This window comes from Podarcis bocagei (assembly GCF_964188305.1).
Source record: "Podarcis bocagei genome assembly, chromosome: 7".
In the NCBI taxonomy this organism is placed as follows: Eukaryota; Metazoa; Chordata; class Lepidosauria; order Squamata; family Lacertidae; genus Podarcis; species Podarcis bocagei.
The window spans coordinates 3,797,689-3,817,759 of record NC_138132.1 but is presented as its reverse complement, the minus strand read 5'-3'; the positions used below and the strand labels follow the sequence as shown (position 1 = coordinate 3,817,759).

Here is a 20,071-nt window from a genome sequence, read left to right as displayed (position 1 = left end):
CAGAGCTGTTCCGCCTGGCCTTTGGTTTGGACTCAGCCTGACCCTTATGCTTCCCTCCCCTTATGGTCTTGATTTATCGGCTACTTTTAAAATGAGGCTGCATTTTAAATTGGTTTTTTTTCCTTCTTCTTCTTTTCCCCCTGTTATGTTTTCACTGTGATTTTATTGGTGTTATCCTGGCTCTGGCTGGGGAGGGCGGGGTATAAATAAAATTTATTATGGTGATGATTATGATTATTTGAGATTCTTCAACAGAACTGGGCTGGCCACCTCTTTAGCTGCGATTCCGGCATCGTTGCAGGGGGTTGGACTAGATGACCCTTGGGGTTCCCTTCCAACTCGACAGGTCTGCGATTCTCTTCTCTTCTGAGGGCGCATCTGCCTTCCCCACCCAGGTCGGTGGCCAAAAGCTTCATCCGCTGCCAGGAATCAAAGCAGCGCTCGACTGTTTCGCCCAGGCAAGCGGCCAAACCCTCCCCAAACCTCGCCCCTCGGCTCAGCGGTTCTGGGAAGGAGAGACCATCTGCAGAGAGAGGCTTTGCCTGCAGCACCACACCTCTGTCTCGCCAATAGAAATCTCGAAAGTGGATGGGGAGACATGCTGTCTGACTCAGAGAGATGAGAGCAGGAAACACATCCTAAAGATGCAGCCTAAAACTTCGGACTCTAAACAGAGGGGGGGTGTCCAAAACCCAAGTAAGGTAAAGGTAAAGGTACCCCTGCCCGTACGGGCCAGTCTTGCCAGACTCTAGGGTTGTGCGCTCATCTCACTCTATAGGCCGGGAGCCAGCGCTGTCCGCAGACACTTCCGGGTCACGTGGCCGGCGTGACAAGCTGCATCTGGCGAGCCAGCGCAGCACACGGAAACGCCGATTACCTTCCCGCTGGTAAGCGATCCCTATTTATCTACTTGCACCCGGGGGTGCTTTCAAACTGCTAGGTTGGCAGGCGCTGGGACCGAATGACGGGAGCGCACCCCGCCGCGGGGATTCGAACCGCTGACCATGTGATCAGCAAGTCCTAGGCACTGAAGTTTTACCCACAGCGCCACCCGCGTCTCCTAAAACCCAAGTACGTCACAGCAATTTCACAAAGGTACAGTGGTGCCCCGCAAGACGAATGCCTCGCAAGACGAAAAACTCGCTAGACGAAAGGGTTTTCCGTTTCTTGAGTCGCTTCGCAAGACGAATTTCCCTATGGGCTTGCTTTGCAAGACGAAACATCTTGCGAGTTCTTGCGAGTTTGTTTCCTTTTTCTTAAAGCCGCTAAGCCATTAATATCCGCTAAGCCGCTAATAGCCGTGCTTCACAAGACGAAAAAACCGCAAGACGAAGAGACTCGCAGAACGGATTAATTTCGTCTTGCCAGGCACCACTGTAGATGGGTCACAGGCACCATTTAGGGTGTGTTTGTGAGGGTGTCGGAAGCTACCCAGCTGGGGCGCATCTTTTGCCTCCTGCAAAAAAAATGCACAGACATCTAAAATGTGAGAGCAAAGACTAAGTAAGGCAAAGGTAAAGGGACCCCTGACCATTAGGTCCAGTCGTGGCCTACTATGGGGTTGCGGCGCTCATCTCGCTTTACTGGCCGAGGGAGCTGGCGTACAGCTTCCGGGTCATGTGGCCACCAGGACTAAGCCGCTTCTGGCGAAACAGAGCAGCACACGGAAACACTGTTTACTTTCCCACCGGAGTGGTACCTATTTATCTACTTGCACTTTGATGTGCTTTCGAACTGCTAGGTTGGCAGGAGCAGAGACTGAGCAACGGGAGCTCACCCCGTCGTGGGGATTCGAACTGCCGACCTTCTGATCGGAAAGTTCTAGGCTCTGTGGTTTAACCCACAGCGCCACCCGTGTCCCTTAAAGACTAAGTAGGGGTAATCAAACCCTTATTAAGATAAGACAAGCCGCTTTTCCTGGTCATTGACTGTATTAAAGATATTTGATTTGAAGACAAGCCGCTGGATCAAACTGATATTTCCAATCTAGTCCAGCATTCTGTTCTCACAGTTGCCAACCAGACGTCCGGGGGGAAAGATTATGGAAGATTATTGCAATATATGATCACAACAGCAAGACTGTTATACGCACAAAGATGGAAGGACTTCTTATTACCTATTATGGAAGAACGGCTATTGAAATGAATGGATTTGGCTAGGACCGCACAACTGACGTGCTAAACTAGAGAAAAATCACTGTTGACGTTTATCAACGATTGGAAACCCCTTATGGGCTTTCTGCGCAAAAAGGGAAATCTACTTGTGATATCTGGGTCTGAAGACTGACAAAAAAAAGGTTGCAAAGCAGAAGAGCTGGCTGTTACTACGGAGTAGGAATTTTGCACAAGTTTTTGAAGTGGAGAGATGGAGAAATGGAAGTCATTTTTCTTCTTCTTTGTTTACTTTCGGTTTTTTATGTCTAAACATGAGGCCAGGCATGCTCCGCTTTGGGGCTGCTGTTTTCGACATCAAGCACCGCACCTGGAAAACGTCCCCCTCGAAGACAGAAAGAAATTTAAGGACTATCTTAGGAAACATTGTAAAATTATTGAATGTTAGAATGACGTGGGTTTAGAAATTATGTGGTTTCTAGCTGTAATGATTAAGTAAAAAGAAAAGAAAGTCTAAAAATTTAAATGGATAACAAGGGAGAGGATTTGCTGAATTAATAATTGGAAATTGGAATACAGAAAGGGGAGGTATGAGGAAGCCGGGGAAGTAAGTTACAAGAAAATAAGGGATTGAAATTATACTTGTTTTTGTTTCTTTGTTTGTTTGTATTATTGTCTTGTTTGTTATTATATAATTTGTGAAACTTCAATAATTTTTTTTTTTTAAAAAAAGGAAAACGTCCCCCTCAAGGAGACCCTCAAAAACAGAACTGGGCAGGTTCGTGAGAGGCAGGTCTCAAGGAACTGCTTGCAAGGTGCTTTAGGTCTTCAAAGAGCAACGCTGTTTGGGATTGAGTCGGGCAGCCAGGTTCTCAACTGGTGGAACGGCAACCATTTTTGTGTGCGTCATCTGAAGCCCCACAGATATATTCTGAATCAGTGGAAACTTCTGGGCTGTTTCCTTTTCCCTTTTCTGAAAGTACAGTGGTACCTCGGGTTACATGCGCTTCAGGTTACATACGCTTCAGGTTACAGACTCCGCTAACCCAGAAATAGTACTTCAGGTTAAGAACTTTGCTTCAGGATGAGAACAGAAATCGTGCTCCGGTGGCGCGGCAGCAGCGGGAGGCCCCATTAGCTAAAGTGGTGCTTCAGGTTAAGAACAGTTTCAGGTTAAGTACGGACCTCTGGAACGAATTAAGTACTTAACCCGAGGTACCACTGTATTTCTCTTGAATTTTATCCCTATGACCTAAGCAACAAAATACACAAACGTATAAAACAACTAGACCGATCCAAGCCAAAGGCTGGCATGCGATGTTACATTCGCCAGAAGAAATGATAAAGCAGGTTATCCGGATATTTGCGATGAGATAACAGGCAGGTAAAAGTGGAAAGAGAGCCGTCGTAAAAAGCAAGAGAGCAGGAGGTTTGGCACAGCACCTGACCCCAAAGTGTACCCATAATAAAAGCATCTCTATTACGTCAAGAAAAAAACTTGGCCAATTAGATGTCACTTATGCCAAACTTGTGGAGGAGACAAATGTACAGTGTTACCTCGGGTTAAGTACTTAATTTGTTCTGGAGCTTAGTTCTTAACCTGAAACTGTTCTTAACCTGAAGCACCACTTTAGCTAATGGGGCCTCCTGCTGCTGCCACCATGCAATTTCTGTTCTCATCCTGAAGCAAAGTTCTTAACCTGAAGCACTATTTCTGGGTTAGCGGAGCCTGTAACCTGAAGCGTATGTAACCTGAAGCATATGAAACCTGAGGTACCACTGTACTTCTTTAATGTATTCAGTAAAATTCTGGGCTGTTTTCAAGGGCTCGCCCTGCCTTTTCCCTGCAAGTGCTTGGGACGCGTGCAGAGTGCAGAAGACCCGAGATGCTGTGTTTGCAGGGCTGGGTGCTGGTTTCTGGGAAACTGGGGTGGGGGAACAGACTGGGACGTGGCCCCCGCCCCAAGGCATTTATCCCCAGCTTAGCTCTGCAGAAGTGTTAGTTCTCCAATTAATTAATAAGAAGGGCTCCTGAAAAATTAATGCTGACCTTTCTGAGGTCTTAATCCCTCTCCCTGCAACTGAAGGTCATGGAGACCCCCTTCCTCCCTAACACAATTCCCTGGCACTCTCCTGCCAAGCTCTAAAGGGCAGGGAACAAAGGAGACACAGGCTGCTGCTGGAACGGCAGGGCTCCCTCCAGTCCCAAACAGGATACGGCCACATGCCACCTTCCTCAAATTAAAAACCCAAGTTCAGTGCAGAATATATGAGGAGGGTGGGGGGGGACCCTTTAGCCTTCCAGACCGCCTCCCTCTCAGCCAAGCCTACTTGCAAGAACCCTGCAGCTGTCTCAGATATGCCGGTTCACTTCAGCGCGGTCCAATTAACTAACCTGCTTCGAGGACACCGTGGCAGAAGATTGGGCCTGGAAAATCCGGAAAAGAAATGCGGAACGTGGAAAGGTATAAAAAAACAACAACTGAAGCAAATGTGCAAATCTCGGGCGTTCTCGATAGAGGAGGCTGTGCCTTTCCTTGCTGCGGTTTACCAGAGTTTTAGCACCATTCATGGGCTGTGTCTAAATGGAAAGCATAAACAGTTCTGAAACTCATTCATTCGTCTTGGTCTTCCCCTTGGCACCTTGCAAGACAGGCTGCCGGGAGAGAATTAATTCATGGGGGAAATAAGTTCTTGGCTTGGGGAAAGAAAGGAAGAGAAGTTCTAAGCCAGCCTAGACCAACCGGAATTAAGATTGCCGGAAGAAATATCAACAACCTCAGATACGCAGCTGACACAACCTTGATGGCAGAAAGTGAGGAGGAATTAAAGAACCTTTTAATGAGGGTGAAAGAGGAGAGTGCAAAATTTGGTCTGAAGCTCAGCATCAAAAAAACGAAGATCATGGCCACTGGGCCCATCACCTCCTGGCAAATAGATGGGGAAGAAATGGAGGCAGTGAGAGATTTACTTTCCTGGGCTCCATGATCACTGCAGATGGTGACAGCAGTCACGAAATTAAAAGACGCCTGCTTCTTGGGAGAAAAGCAATGACAAACCTAGACAGCATCTTAAAAAGCAGAGACATCACCTTGCCAACAAAGGTCCGTATAGTTCAAGCTCTGGTTTTCCCAGTAGTGATGTACGGAAGTGAGAGCTGGACCATAAAGAAGGCTGATCGCCAAAGAATGGATGCTTTTGAATTCTGGTGCTGGAGGAGACTCTTGAGAGTCCCATAGGCTGCAAGAAGATCAAACCTCTCCAACCTTAAGGAAATCAGCCCTGAGTGCTCACTGGAAGGACAGATCCTGAAGCTGAGGCTCCAAGACTTTGGCCACCTCCTGAGAAGAGAAGACTCCCTGGAAAAGACCCTGATGTTGGGAAAGATGGAGGGCACAAGGAGAAGGGGACGACAGAGGACGAGATGGTGGGACAGTGTTCTCGAAGCTACCAGCATGAGTTTGACCAAACTGCAGGAGGCAGTGGAAGACAGGAGGGCCTGGCATGCTCTGGTCCAGGGGGTCACGAAGAGTTGGACACGATGAAATGACTAAACAACAACAAAGGCCAACCGGGCACCCTCTGGCTGTTTCGGACTACAACTCCCATCAGGTTGGCAAGAGGTGATGTAGCAATCTGGCTCTCTCCGGTTCTCTGCCACCTGTTGACGTGATGAAGAGAAGATTATGGCTGCATCGCGGCCACACCGGCAACTATTGGAAAAGTAGGGGACTGATCGTGAACATTTGATTCCTAGAATTACGGCAGTAGGGTAGTATCAGGAGCGGCTGAAATGGCCACGGTGGAGAACTTTCTTCAGCCCACCAGAACTCTTCTTCAGGCTGGGTGTTAAGGAAAAATAAACACGGAGAGAGGAGGTGTAGCTCATGTGCATTGCAAAAAAATCTCTTTTGCCTGCACTTTTTATGATGGAACGGAGATTTAATGAGGCCACACAGTGCTGGGCGTAACATAGATCTCAGGTTGCAACAAAAGGCTATTGAAGCAGCAACTGCGTCCCTCTTTGGAAAAACACAAAAGCAGGCGGTCACGCGGACGTCTGCATCCTAAGTTCACCCTAAGAGTAGAACCTATGGGGTGTGTTGTTCAATTTTCACATACCCAAAACGAAGGGTGGTAAAAAGTTGTAACGTGATTTGGGAATTCAAAATATATTTTGGCTAAACTGATATAATTTAGTTTTGCTTGGTAGGTAGAATGTGTGTAGAATTGCATATAAGTCGTGATTGCCAAACAGCTGCAGTTATATCATCATCATCATCATTTAGCATAACTGGCATTTTTCAGAAGCTAAAATTAAAATTCTTTGGTTTCCCGAATGCAGGCCATATGCTTCTTCATCAGACGCAGACTTGCCAAGCTAAATGTTGTCCAGTCACAGAAATAACAGCAGATTTGGTTTCCTCGCACCCCAAAGCCTATCTTTGAGACCCTGCAAAGAGATTTGCAGAAATTAAAGTCTGGCACGCCCTGTGGCAGGAGTTCAGGAGGACAGAACACCGTTTTTGTGGCTCTGCCGTTATTTAAGGCCAGTCGGGCTGATGGGAATTGTAGTCCAAAACAGCTGGAGGAAGGCTCAGGTTGGTGGCGGCTGTTCAGAGCACCGGTTGCCCTCGTTTTTCTGAAACATGCGGAGGTGTGAGATGGGAAGCACGCATCACAACTCCGAATAATGAGACGTGATTGCAAGAATAAATGTAGGAGTAAAACACACAGGGTGAAGCGGTTCGCCAGACTTGGGGCAGGCAGCGTAGGATCAAGGTCAGTGAGTTTCAGAACATCCTAAGAGCTATGCTGGATCAGGCCCCGATCCGTCTTTAACATCAGCAGTAACATCTAGACCACGGGAGAGTTTCAGCCCTGTTCTTCTTGAGTTTGTTCAAAAACCAAAAACAGCTTTATCTTGTATTCCTTTCTTTGAATTTGTGCCATTTGGGTTTTTAAACCTTTTTGTGAAAGCAGCACTAGAATTTTCACAGTTGAGTCTTCAACCCCCTATTATTGTGCTTTCCCTTCTTCAAGTCTGGCTTTCTTTAAAACTTGCTATTTAGGTTTTCAAACCTTTTTTGTAAATTCAGTATTAGAAACTGTACGTTTGAATCTTCAGTCCTTTATTACTGCGCTTTGCTTTACCTAGGTTGAGCTAGGATTATAATACAGCAGAATTTTTGGGGTTCTACCCTTGTTTGAATTTTGGTCATTTAAAGTTTATGATTTTTCTATTTCCTTCTGAGGAAACTGAATAGTTCAGTGAAATGAGGTTTGTAGCCGGCATCCCGTTAAGGCTTTGTTCTATTTTAGGTTTTTCCTACTACAAGCAGGGCATAAGGGCAGCAAGCCTCTCTTTTTAGCGTTTGACGGTGCAGAGTTAACCTGCGGAACTCCCTCCCACAAGCGGCTGCCACCAACTTGCTTGGCTTTCAAAGAGGGCTGGGCAAATCCACGGAGGAGGACAGGGCTATCGGTGGCTCTACAATATCCTCCTTAAAGTGTGGTGCATAAAATATTTAAAAATCCAGGGTTGGAGCTTTCTTCCAGCTTTGAAGCAACGTCCAAAGCCGTATCTGGCAAACTCTCATTGACAAATTTAACTTTCTGTTATGCGAAGGTGCTGGAGACGGAGGTCCTATTCTCCTCTGTTAGCCTTAAAACAGCCTTTATAAATGTAACAACCTCTCCAATTTAAAAGTTTTGTTTAGTAACAGGGGCTTAAAAGCAAGTCTCGGAAGAACGACTGGACCAGGGGTCAGCAAACTTTTTCAGCAGGGGGCCAGTCCGCTGTCCCTCGTGGGAGGCTGGACTATATTTAGAAGATGATGACGATAAAGAAGGAAAAGTAGAGTTTGGATTTGATATCCCGCTTTATCACTACTCTAAGGAGTGAGAGCTGGACCATCAAGAAGGCTGGTTGCCGAAGAATGGATGCTTTTGAATTCTGGTGCTGGAGGAGACTCTTGAGAGTCCCATGGACTGCAAGAAGATCCAACCTCTTCATTCTCAAGGAAATCAGCCCTGAGTGCTCACTGGAAGGACAGATCCTAAAGCTGAGGCTCCAAGACTTTGGCCACCTCAGGAGAAGAGAAGACTCCCTGGAAAAGACCCTGATGTTGGGAAAGATGGAGGGCACAAGGAGAAGGGGACGCCAGAGGGCAAGATGGCTGGACAGTGTTCTCGAAGCTAGCAGCATGATTTTGGCCAAACTGCAGGAGGCAGTGGAAGACAGGAGTGCCTGGTGTGCTCTGCTCCATGGGGTCATGAAAAGTCGGACACAACTAAATGACTAAACAACAACAAAGGAGTCTCAAAGTGGCTAACATTCTCCTTTCCCTTCCTCCCCCACAACAAACACTCTGTGAGGTGAGTGGGGCTGAGAGACTTCAAAGAAGTGTGACTGGCCCAAGGTCACCCAGCAGCTGCATGTGGAGGAGCGGGGAAGCGAACCCGGTTCACCAGATTACGAGTCTACCGCTCTTAACCACTACTGGCTAAAAACAAATTCCTATGCCCCACAAAGAACCCAGAGATGCATTTGAAATCAAAGGACACATTCTACTCATGTAAAAACATGCTGATTCCTGGACTGTCCGTGGGCCATATTTAGAAGGCGATTGGGCCGGATCCAGCCCCCAGGCCTTAGTTTGCCTACCCATGGACTGGTCTTTCAGTTGACTCACTAGAGGGGAGCATTTCAAGGAAGGAGATGGTGGCTGAGTTCTTGCGTCAGCGTTCGAACTTCACCCCCTCCCCTTCCCAGCTACACACACCCCATGGAAACCTTCGGGGTCTGCATTTGCATTTCCTCCTGATAGCTCGCTTACCAGACCTTCCAGAAGGTCTGGTAAGCCTTCGCTGCCTCATCCGGGTAGAGCCTGCCCTACAAAATCCAAGCCTTTGTCTGTTTTGATCTACATCCTATACCCCAGGGGTCAGCAAGCTTTTTCAGCCGTGGGCCAGTCTACCGACCCTCAGACCATGTGGTGGGCCGGACTATATTTTGAAAAATATATATAAACGAATTCCTCACAAATAACCCAGAGATGCATTTTAAATAAAAGGACACATTCTACTCATGTAAAACCATGTTGTTTCCCGGACCGTCCACAGGCCGGATTTAGAAAGCGATTGGGCTTAGAGGCCTTAGAGTGCCTACCCCTGCTATACCCTTTTTAAAAATGCTAGCTCTTTTGGGGTTTTTTTTTAATTGGGTAGTTGGTTTTGTTTTGATTTTATATATTTGATATTTGATGTGAACTGCCCTGAAACCTTTGGGTATAGGGAAGCATAGAAAATAAATTAATAAATCAATAAATAATAGTAACAACAACAACAGGGATGCGGGTGGTGCTGTGGGTTAAACCACAGAGCCTAGGACTTGCCGATCAGAAGGTTTGAATCCCCGCGACGGGGTGAGCTCCCGTTGTTCGGTCCCAGCTCCTGCCAACCTAGCAGTTCAAAAGCACGTCAAAGTGCAAGTAGATAAATAGGTACCACTCCGGTGGGAAGGTAAACGGCGTTTCCGTGCGCTGCTCTGGTTCGCCAGAAGCGGCTTAGTCCTGCTGGCCACATGACCCGGAAGCTGTGCGCCGGCTCCCTTGGCCAGGAAAACGAGATGAGCGCCGCAACCCCAGAGTCGGTCACAACTGGACCTAATGGTCAGGGGTCCCTTTACCTTTAACAACAACAATAATGGCCTGATTCTGTATGAGGCAGCTTCCTTATCTTCCTAAAACTTCCCTCGGGAGACACCAAAGTTCAGGCATGGTCTGTACAAAGCAGGCCTTGACTCCGTAACCTATTTCTGATGAGGTGAACGGCATGCGCGGGGGGCTTGGGGGGGGCAGCCAGCCAAGCTGCGCAAACCCAGAACGGAGGAGCAGGGTACGAGAGAGAGCAGGCCCCTGGAGCCGTCTGGGCTGCTTCTCTATGGGTGCCTCGGTATCTATGGAAATCAAGCACTTTGCATGGCCGTCGGATTTATAAACCTGCGCTTTGCATCTTTAACAACCTTCCCAAAGCCCCTGGAAACCGCAGGAGGGGTGAGAGGTCTTCCTTGAGGCCGCTGTGAGAGCAGGCCGCTGGGCTCTCTGAGCCCCCATGGGACGGATCCGGGAACAGGGGCTCCTCCTCGGTCCTTGTGAGCCTGACTCCTCCTCGACCCCCAAACCAATGCTCCTTATGCCCGCAATGTGGGAGAGTCAGGAAAGCAAAATGAAGCAGAAAACAAGGAGCGCATATCACGCCAGCCGGCGTGCGCGGACGGTGTTAATAATTGGCCTGGGGGTGCCAGGAGGGGCATGCGCTCATTCCATGCGCTCATGCGCAGCAGCCCAAGTGAAAGGAAGCAGAACATCATTACTGAGTAACCGGGCAGGACGAGTCAACGTGGTCCAAAGATGCCCAGGGAAAAGTTGGGACATCCATTGCTGTGCTGCCTTCTTCCCAGCCCTAACTGAGTGCCACAAACCTGGGGGGGGGGGTTGGGGTTGGTTTGTTGTTTTTTAAACAAACTCTTCTTGAGTTTCTCAGAGCGTTCAGTTTTGTACCGGAATTCACAAGTTACGTGCTGGGTTTGATTTTGTTCACTTACCCGCCGCCTCTGCACGGTGATCTGAGCCCAAAGTGCTTTGCAGTGAAAACCCAATTACGATCATCCACTTACTGCTGCTGCTTTGAAAATAATGTAATGATTCCACCCGAAACGCTCTTTATTCCGGCTTTTGGCACCTGAGGTGCATATTCCTAGGGCCCTCCTTATTTCTGTGATAGTAAGTTGCTTTAAAGGGACACGGGTGGCGCTGTGGGTTAAACCAGTGTTCCCCAACCGTGGGCCTCCAGCTGTTTTTGGACTACAGTTCCCATCATCCCTGACCACTGGTCTTGCTAGCTAGGGATTATGGGAGTTGTAGTCCAAAAACAGCTGGAGGCCCAAGGTTGGGGAACACTGGGTTAAACCGCAGAGCCTAGGACTTGTTCTCATTCTGAAGCAAAGTTCTTAACCCAAGGTATTGTTTCTGGGTTAGCAGAGTCTGTAACCTGAAGCATATGTAACCCGAGGTACCACTGTATAAACACTGACAACTGGGAAACACTGGCCTGCGAGCGCTCCAGTTGGAGAACAGCCTTGACCAAAGGTGTCACGGGCTTTGAAGACACTCGAACTCAGGACACAAGGGAGAAAAATGCTAAGAGGAAGGCATGCTGGGCAAATCCACACCGTGATCAACTCCCGCCCGGAAATCAATGTCCCCACTGTGGAAGGATGTGTGGATTCAGAACTGGCCTCCAGTGTCACTTACGGACTCATTGTTAAAACCATGTTATGGAAGACAATCATACTCAGCTACGAGGGATTGCGGAAGAAGAAGAAGAAGAAGAAGGCTGGGGGGGGTGTTGCAGAAAGCTCTGTGGGGCTAGGGCAGGGGTCTGCAACCTTTAAGACAAAAAGAGCCACTTGGACCCGTTTCCGAAGGAAAAAAAAACTGGGAGCCGCAAAACTCGTCATTATAAAAATAACTTTTTTGTCACTTTTTAATTATTTCTTTGTTTGACCCCTCAGAATTACTCCTCCTCATAGAAATAAACGTTAAATTAACAAGTTACCTGTGTGTGTGTGTTCTTCACTCCCCTTCAAAACAGTGACCAGCGTACATGCCCCCTTTCAATGCAGTGACCAGCGTACATGCCCCTTACAATGTAGCGGGCGGGCGGGAAGGTGACGTCGGGATGGTGCCCCCATACGACGTCACAGCCAGTACAGCGCCTGCCACAGTGGGGAGTGTCGGGGCGCACAATGCGCCTCCTCCCCTCGCTAGTATCCGCCCCGGAGCCGCGGCAAGGGTGTAAAAGAGCCACATGCGGCTCCGGAGCCGCGGGTTGCAGACCCCTGGACTAGGGGGAGGACATGAAACGAGGGAACGGGAGCTGTGCCCCTCCCTCTCCCCAAGGACATTGGCTTCTCTCCCCATTACCGGCCCAAATATAATTAAGCCAGTCTGGACCTCGCTGCCCACCTGCTTCCAAACTGATGAGTCGGCTGCAGTATGCTCCCTGCCACCCTAGAAGGAAGGAAAGAAAGAAAGTTGCTAGCTGCCTGGTCACAAAAATGTTCAGCCCTGGCATAAAGATGCCGCACTCAGTGACTCTTGGCTCACTTGAAGAAAAAAACGCCGCAAGAAACACAGCCCCTACTAGCTAATAAATCACAACCCCAAACCTGTACCATAGCCATGAAGGGGTATAACAAGACTGCTCCTTTGTCAGGAAAGGGGGGGGGGTTAAGAAAAAAATAGAATCAGATCCAGACACTTTGCATACATTTTCACCCCTGTAACAAGGTGTTGTTGTTTAGTCGTTTAGTCGTGTCCGCCTCTTTGTGACCCCCTGGACCAGAGCACGCCAGGCCCTCCTGTCATTCACTGCCTCCTGCAGTTTGGTCAAACTTATGCTGGTCACTTCGAGAACACTGTCCTACCATCTCGTCCTCTGGCGTCCCCTTCTCCTTGTGCCCTCCATCTTTCCCAACATCAGGGTCTTTTCCAGGGAGTCTTCTCTTCTCCTGAGGTGGCCAAAGTCTTGGAGCCTCAGCTTCAGGATCTGTCCTTCCAGTGAGCACTCAGGGCTGATTTCCTTCAGAATGGAGAGGTTTGATCTTCTTGCAGTCCATGGGACTCTCAAGAGTCTCCTCCAGCACCAGAATTCAAAAGCATCCATTCTTCAGTGATCAGCCTTCTTTATGGTCCAGCTCTCACTTCCATACATCACTACTGGGAAAACCAGAGCTTGAACTATACGGACCTTTGTTGGCAAGGTAATGTCTCTGCTTTTTAAGATGCTGTCTAGGTTTGTCATTGGTAACAAGGTAGTCACCTTGAAATTTTTTGATGCTGTTGGTATCCACCTCTCTCGAGAGACAATGGAGTGTGCCTCCAGGGGTGAAGTCAGACCGTTGAGTTGCGCAAGCCTGGGGAGTGATTGGAGGTCCTGGGCTGCCCGGATGACAAGACCCCCCCCCTCTTGGCAGGGCAAGACGTTTGACACCCGCTAGGCTGCAGGAGTTGTAGCTTGGCTCATGGGAGCTGGACGGTGCCAGATTGGGGGAGATGGGGCTGAAAAGGTAGGCCAGGGGTCAGCAAACTTTTTCAGCAGGGGGTCGGCCCACTGTCCCTCAGATCTTGGGGGGGGGACATAGATTTGGGGGGGGGGATGAACGAATTCCTGTGCCCCACAAAGAACCCAGAGATGCATTTTAAATAAAAGGACATTCTACTCATGTAAAAACATGCTGATTCCCGGACTGTCCGCGGGCCGGATTGAGAAGGCGATTGGGCCGCATCCGGCCCCTGAACCTTAGTTTGCCTACCCATGCAATAGGCCTTGCAGCCCCTTCCCAACCAGGTCCTAACCTGGTGGTTTAGAGACTAAAAAAACTGCCTCTCCGGGGTTAGAAATGCAGGTCGCTCAGCCCCCTGCCCTCTGTGCCGCCACACCCAGGCATGATCCGCAAATAAGCTGTGGCACCTCAGTAAAGGTAAGGGGACCCCTGACCATTCGGTCCAGTCGTGGCCGACTCTGGGGTTGCGGTGTTCATCTCACTTTACTGGCCAAGGGAGCCGGCGTACAGCTTCCAGGTCATGTGGCCAGCAGGACTAAGCCGCTTCTGGCGAACCAGAGCAGCGCACAGAAACGCAGTTTACCTTCCCGCCGGAGCGGTACCTATCTATCTACTTGCACTTTGACGTGCTTTCGAACTGCTAGGTTGGCAGGAGCTGGGACCGAGCAACGGGAGCTCACCCCGTCGCAGGGATTCGAACCACCAACCTTCTGATGGGCAAGCCCTAGGCTTTGTGGTTTAACCCACAACGCCACCCACGTAGAGGGAGATTAATGATGGCAGATAGCATCGTTTTCATCGCATGCATGAAAAGTCCTCCTTGGTTGCCACCTCTATATAAGTGTGGGTGTGAAAGGAGGGACAAACGCGGCAGTTCTGTGTACAGACATATAAATGCCCCTTGGGGTCCCTTCTAATTCTAATATTCTATGATACACACACACACACACCTGATTAAGCAGAGTGAACACTGTGAAGGGAATTCTGATAGACTTTTGTAAAATAGAACTCCCAACGAAACAGACTGTTGGAAGATTCAGGGCTCCTTCTTAGAACTGTGGAACCGTTGAGTTGGAAGGGACCCCATGGGTCATCTAGTCCAACCCCCTTGCAATGCAGGTATCTTTCACGGAGCGCATTAAGCGAACTATGGGCACGTTGAGAGGGCTTCAGCTCACGGCCAGAACAGTGCCACCCTCTCCCCAAACACCCCGTCCTCCCTCAAAGACCGTGGATGTGGATTTGCTCTGCCGGATCCCTACATGTTAATGCAGTGATCCAAAACTAGCAGGAGTGGAATTCCCCCAACCACTGCACTTGGGGACTGAAGCTCCCAGAGCACCTCCCCCAAACCCCAGCTCCATACATGGCGGAAAAGCAGATCGCTGCACCATCTCAGTGCGGAAAAACGGAACATGCCCCACCAGTGCTTTTAAATCCACGGCCCCAGGGCATCGGTTCTCTCTTCCCACTTCCAGAATCTGGGAAATGTTTAAATGCGATAGAACAAACGCCAGAAAACAGGAAGCTTCGATCACCACAGTTCAGGGTTACCACCATGAACACACCACCCAGTTACCGTATTTTTCGCTCTATAAGACGCACCAGACCACAAGACGCACCTAGTTTTTGGAGGAGGAAAACAAGAAAAAAAATATTCTGAATCTCAGAAGCCAGAACAGCAAGAGGGATTGCTGCGCAGCGAAAGCAGCAATCCCTCTTGCTGTTCTGGCTTCTGGGATAGCTGCGCAGCCTGCATTCGCTCCATTAAGACGCACACACATTTCCCCTTACTTTTTAGGAGAGAAGAGTGAGTCTTATAGAGCAAAAAATACGGTATGTTTATACTGCCATAAAATTTAGGGAACAAGCTGTACTACCAAAATGATTAAGGTTCTAAATGATAATTTTAGGTTATATTTTAGTGATCAAGATTTAATATGCATATATTTTTAACTGCCGCTATATCTGAATCGTCTCTGTTGTACCCAACTGCAATTCAATTATGATTTTCCTGATATTGTAAGTTACCCGGAACTGGTCTGTGACCGTAATAATAAAATTCATTCATTCACACACCACCCAGAATAACACAGAGTTAACCAGGGCTAAAGAACCCCTGACCAATGGTCAACTGTCGTTGGAGGGGGACCCCCAGTGGTCATCTATTCCAACCCCCTGCCATGCAGGTATCTTTCACGCAGCTCATTAAACGAACTGTGGAACTCCCTCCCACATGAGGCAGGGACGGCCCCCAACTTGGATGGCTTTAAAAGAGGGACTCCTGATGTTCTGGTGAGTCTTCAAGGCGCCGCAAGACTCTCTGTTGTTTTTTTGCTTCGACAGAGGAATACAGCTACCCCTCTGGAAATTGCATGCTCTGAGAGAGGCAGGAGGTGACACACAGGCTGCGTGGCTTGTGTGTCACAAAGAAGGATGGCCTGCCTGCTTCCTGGGTTCTCTCTTACCCTCACCCCTGTTCCAGCAATGCTCTGCTACTCCCCCCCCCCACGACTCCCAGTAACAGCCTGTGCTCAGACCCCCAATTTGATTATCCCGCCACTGGCCTATTTATATCCCAGAAACGCACTATCTGCCTCTGACGTGGCCACAAACCAGCTGTCATGTGCGCACACTTGGTTTACAGGAACCCAAAACTTTCCACCAGGCTTTGGAGTTGGTGGGAATTCTTGCCCAAAGCGGCTTTTGCCCTCCCCACCGTGGCAAGCGAAAGGAAGTCATAGAATTTTAGAACTGAAAGGGATCCTCAGAGGCCATCTATTCCAACCCCAACTAAATACCGTATTTTTCGCTCCATAAGACGCACCTGACCATAAGACGCACCAATTTTTTAGAGGAGGAAAACAAGAAAAAACATATTCTGAACGAAACAGTGGATGTATGATTTTTGTGGTTCATGCTGTGGCCACAGAAATGTGACCTGGTGTGAATTTGGGGTGACCCAATGCAAAAATCCTGAGGATCCATGTGGATCCGTTCTTTGTAACCATTTTTTGCGCCATTGTGATCCCACGTAACAGTGGGTGCGTGATAATTTTATGTGCCGGCTGTAGCCATGGACATGCTATGTGATCTGATGGTGAATTTGGGGCGACCCAATGTAAAAATCCTGAGGATCCGTGGGCTTTTACCTCCCCCCTCCCAAGCAGCCTCGGCTAGTCCCTTATCTCTCTCCCGATCCCACCAATCAGCTGTTTCCTTTCAACACTCCCTTCCCTCTTGTTTGCCTTTGTGTCTTTTCCTTAGCTGGGGCAGTTTTTTGCTCCTCCTTTTCTTCTAATTTCTCTCCTTATTGCTTTAGTCTTTCTGTCTCCTCTCCTTGCAAGTTTGCTGTCTTTACCTCTCCCCTCCCAGGCAGCCTCCTTTATCTCTAGCGTCCCTTATCTCTCTCCCCGATCGGCAAACGATCAGCAGCTTTGTTTCAACACCCACTTCCCTCTTTCAAAAAAAAAAAAAAAGCACGATCTGCTTTTTGTCCAGGGGCCACACATTCACTCCATAAGACGCACAGACATTTCCCCTTACGTTTTAGGAAGAAAAAAGTGTGTCTTATGGAGCGAAAAATACGGTAATCCCTGGCAGATAGCCATCCAACCTCTTGTTTAAAAACCTCCAAGGTAGGAGATCCCACCATCTTCTGAGGTAGTTGGAAGTGTCCCTGTTCTGGTAGCGCAGTGACTTGACACTGTCAGGACTCCAGAATTTAGAAGATCCCACCCCCCTAAAAAAATGCTATTTAGCTTGGATTCCTACATTACTGGGTTGGACCCTGGGGTCCCTTCCAACTCAAAAACTCTATGATTCTATGAAGCCCTTTCAGAAAACAGAAGCACTATCATCGCTGGATAGCTCAGTTGGTTAGAGCTTGGTGCTGGCGATGCCAAGGTTGCAGGTTCAATCTGCGACAGCTGCATATTCCTTCGTTGCAGCATCTAGATGATGTCAGGGTCCCTTCTAACCCTACGATTCCACCAACCGCTAAATGCAGACAAGTTTTTGAAATCCTTGCAGGGTCCCTGTTCCTATAGGAGCGTCTCCACCCCCATCGTTCTGCCCGGACGCTGAGGTCCAGCGCCGAGGGCCTTCTGGTGGTTCCCTCATTGCGAGAAGCAAAGCTACAGGGAACCAGACAGAGGGCCTTCTCGGTGGTGGCGCCCCCCCACCCCGTGGAACGCCCTCCCATCAGATGTCAAAGAGATAAACAACTACCTGACATTCAGAAGACATCTGAAGGCAGCCCTGTTCAGGGAAGTTTTTAATGCGTGATATTTTAGTGTATTTTTGGTTTCTATGGAAGCCGCCCAGAGTGGCTGGGGAAACCCAGCCAGATGGGCGGGGTACAAATAATAAATTCCTATTCCTATTCCTGTTCCTATAGAAGCTGCTCAACAGACAGAAGTTTAAAAGGTACAGAATGAACCGGGCTCTGTTGGGTTTCTGCCTAGCAAACGACTCTTAAAAGACCCCCCCCCCCCCGGCTCACTTTCAAAACGAGGTGCAGCAATCGGAAGGACGTGACTTCTCTTAAATCAGCCTTGCAACAACCAGTTAGGAACCAGGAAGTTTTGAGTTAGGACAAACCTTTGACGGGCAGACAAAGGCAGGCTTGTGACAGTATAGACAGCAGTCCTTTGACTGACACACGCTTTCTTCCATTGCCTCAAAAGGGAAGAGGCAGCCAGGTTTTGGAAATAGGCAAATGGGTTTAAGTGGTATTGATTAACCTTGGCCGCCTTCCCCAGGCAGGCAGGGTGCTTCTCCTCAAGAGCCACACTCCCCAGCCTCTCTCCCAGCCCCTAAGTCAGGGATTTTCATCACCTGGGCATGTTCGGTTTGGGTGCGTCTGCCAAGCGCCCGCCCAGCTAATCTCGAGGTCTGAGTAAATAACCACGTCTAGGGTTTGGTGCAAGCCTGGGCTTGAGGAGTGTCCAGGTTGCCGGGGCCTCATTTTCTCCCACGGAGAGCAAGCAGGAATCTGGCATGGCCGGGCTGTTTCTCGGTGCCTGCCTGCCTCCCTCAAGGAAATGCAAAGGGCAGAGTGCTGCTGAGCATGTGCAGAGCACCAAGACGCCAAACTGGGACGAAAAGCAAACCCAGCTGGGATTTGCGGGACAAGAGGAGACAAGAAGAAAAGTTCGAGAGCAGTAGCCATCCTAGTCTGTTGCAGCAAGAGTCAAAGAATCATATACTGTATTTTTTGCTCTATAAGACTCACTTTTTCCCTCCTGAAAAGTAAGGGGAAATGTATGTGCGTCTTATGGAGCGAATGCAGGCTGCGCAGCTTTCCCAGAAGCCAGAACAGCAAGAGGGATTGCTGCTTTCACTGCACAGCAGTCCCTCTTGCTGTTCTGGCTTCTGAAATTCAGAATATGTTTTTTCTTGTTTTCCTCGTCCAAAAACTAGGTGCGTCTTGTGGTCTGGTGCGTCTTATAGAGTGAAAAATACGGTAATTGTCAGTTTGAGACCCTGGGGGTCATCCAGCCCAACCCCCTGCAATGCAGGAATCTCAGCTAAATTATCCATGACAGATGTCCATCAAACCTCTGCTTAGAAACCTCCAAGCAAGGAGAGTCCACAATCTCCAACAGCTCTTACCCACAGAAAGTTATTCCTGATATTTAGTTAGAATCTTCTTTCTTGTAACTTGAAGCTATTGGTTCTATTGGTTTGGTCTCTTGCACTCTGGAGCAGCAGAAAACAAGCTTGTTCCATCTTCTGTGACAGCCTTTCAGATATTTGAAGATGGCTATCATGTCTCCTCTCAGTCTTCTGCTCTCCAGGCTAAATGTCCCCAGCTCCTTCGACCGTTCCTCACAAGGCTTGGTCTCTCGACTCTCGATCATCTAGTTATCTCCCGCTTGGACTACTGCAATGCGCTCTACATGGGGCTACCTTTGAAGGTGACCCGGAAACTGCAATTAATTCAGAATGCGGCAGCTAGACTGGTGACTGGGAGTGGCCGCCGAGACCACATAACACCGGTCTTGAAAGACCTACATTGGCTCCCAGTACGTTTCCAAGCACAATTCAAAGTGCTGGTGTTGACATTTAAAGCCCTAAACGGCCTCAAAGGCCCAGTATACCTAAAGGAGCGTCTCCACCCCCATCGTTCAGCCCGGACACTGAGGTCCAGCTCCAAGGGCCTTCTGGCGGTTCCCTCACTGCGAGAAGTGAGGTTACAGGGAACCAGACAGAGGGCCTTCTCGGTAGTGGCACCCACCCTGTGGAATGCCCTCCCATCAGATGTCAAGGAAATAAGCAGCTATCTCATCTTTAAAAGACATCTGAAGGCAGCCCAGTTTAGGGAAGTTTTTAATATTTAATGCTGTTTTGTTTTTAACACTCGATTGGGAGCCCCCCAGAGTGGCTGGGGAAACTTAGCCAGATGGGCAGGGTATAAATAAATTATTATTATTATTATTATTATTATATTATTATTATTATTATTATTATTACTACCTTGGTTGCCCTTCTCTGCACACCTTCCTTCCAGTTTTTCAGTCTCCTTAAACTGGCATGGCCAGAACTGGACACAGGATTCCAGGAGGATACTGACTCAGGCAGAATAGAGCAGGGCTATTATTTCCTTTGACCTGGATGCTAGACCTTCGTTGATGCAGTCTGGAATTGCACCAGCCCTTTTTGATGGCCACACCACCTCGATAGGGAGCTCGTAGGAAGCCCCGCACTCTTAATATGCTCAGAGGCACTGCCCAGGTCTGCATCCTCTGCCAACCTGCAGTTGTTTTGGGCCCCAGGTTGGCAAAGTCAGGCAGGCTGATTCGCTTCCTCCTCCGCTAAACCCCCA

At 48.8% G+C, this 20,071-nt stretch overlaps 1 protein-coding gene across 3 annotated transcripts in view; it reads right to left on the bottom strand.

Annotated features, from left to right (window-relative positions):
• The window catches only part of GPR4 (G protein-coupled receptor 4), a 38,261-nt gene that overhangs the window by 3,284 nt on the left and 14,906 nt on the right, over positions 1 to 20,071 (bottom strand). The window contains exons 1-2 of one of the 3 annotated variants that reach the window (XM_081200557.1): positions 14,193 to 14,569; positions 4,507 to 4,692 (exon numbers count right to left, since the gene is read on the bottom strand). The exons of 1 other annotated variant lie outside the window; for it this stretch is intronic. The gene's annotated coding sequence lies outside the window, so the exon portion shown is untranslated. Of the gene's footprint in view, positions 1 to 4,506; positions 4,693 to 14,192; positions 14,570 to 20,071 lie in introns of those variants that run through there. One more of the 3 variants, XM_081200558.1, reaches the window with a different exon arrangement.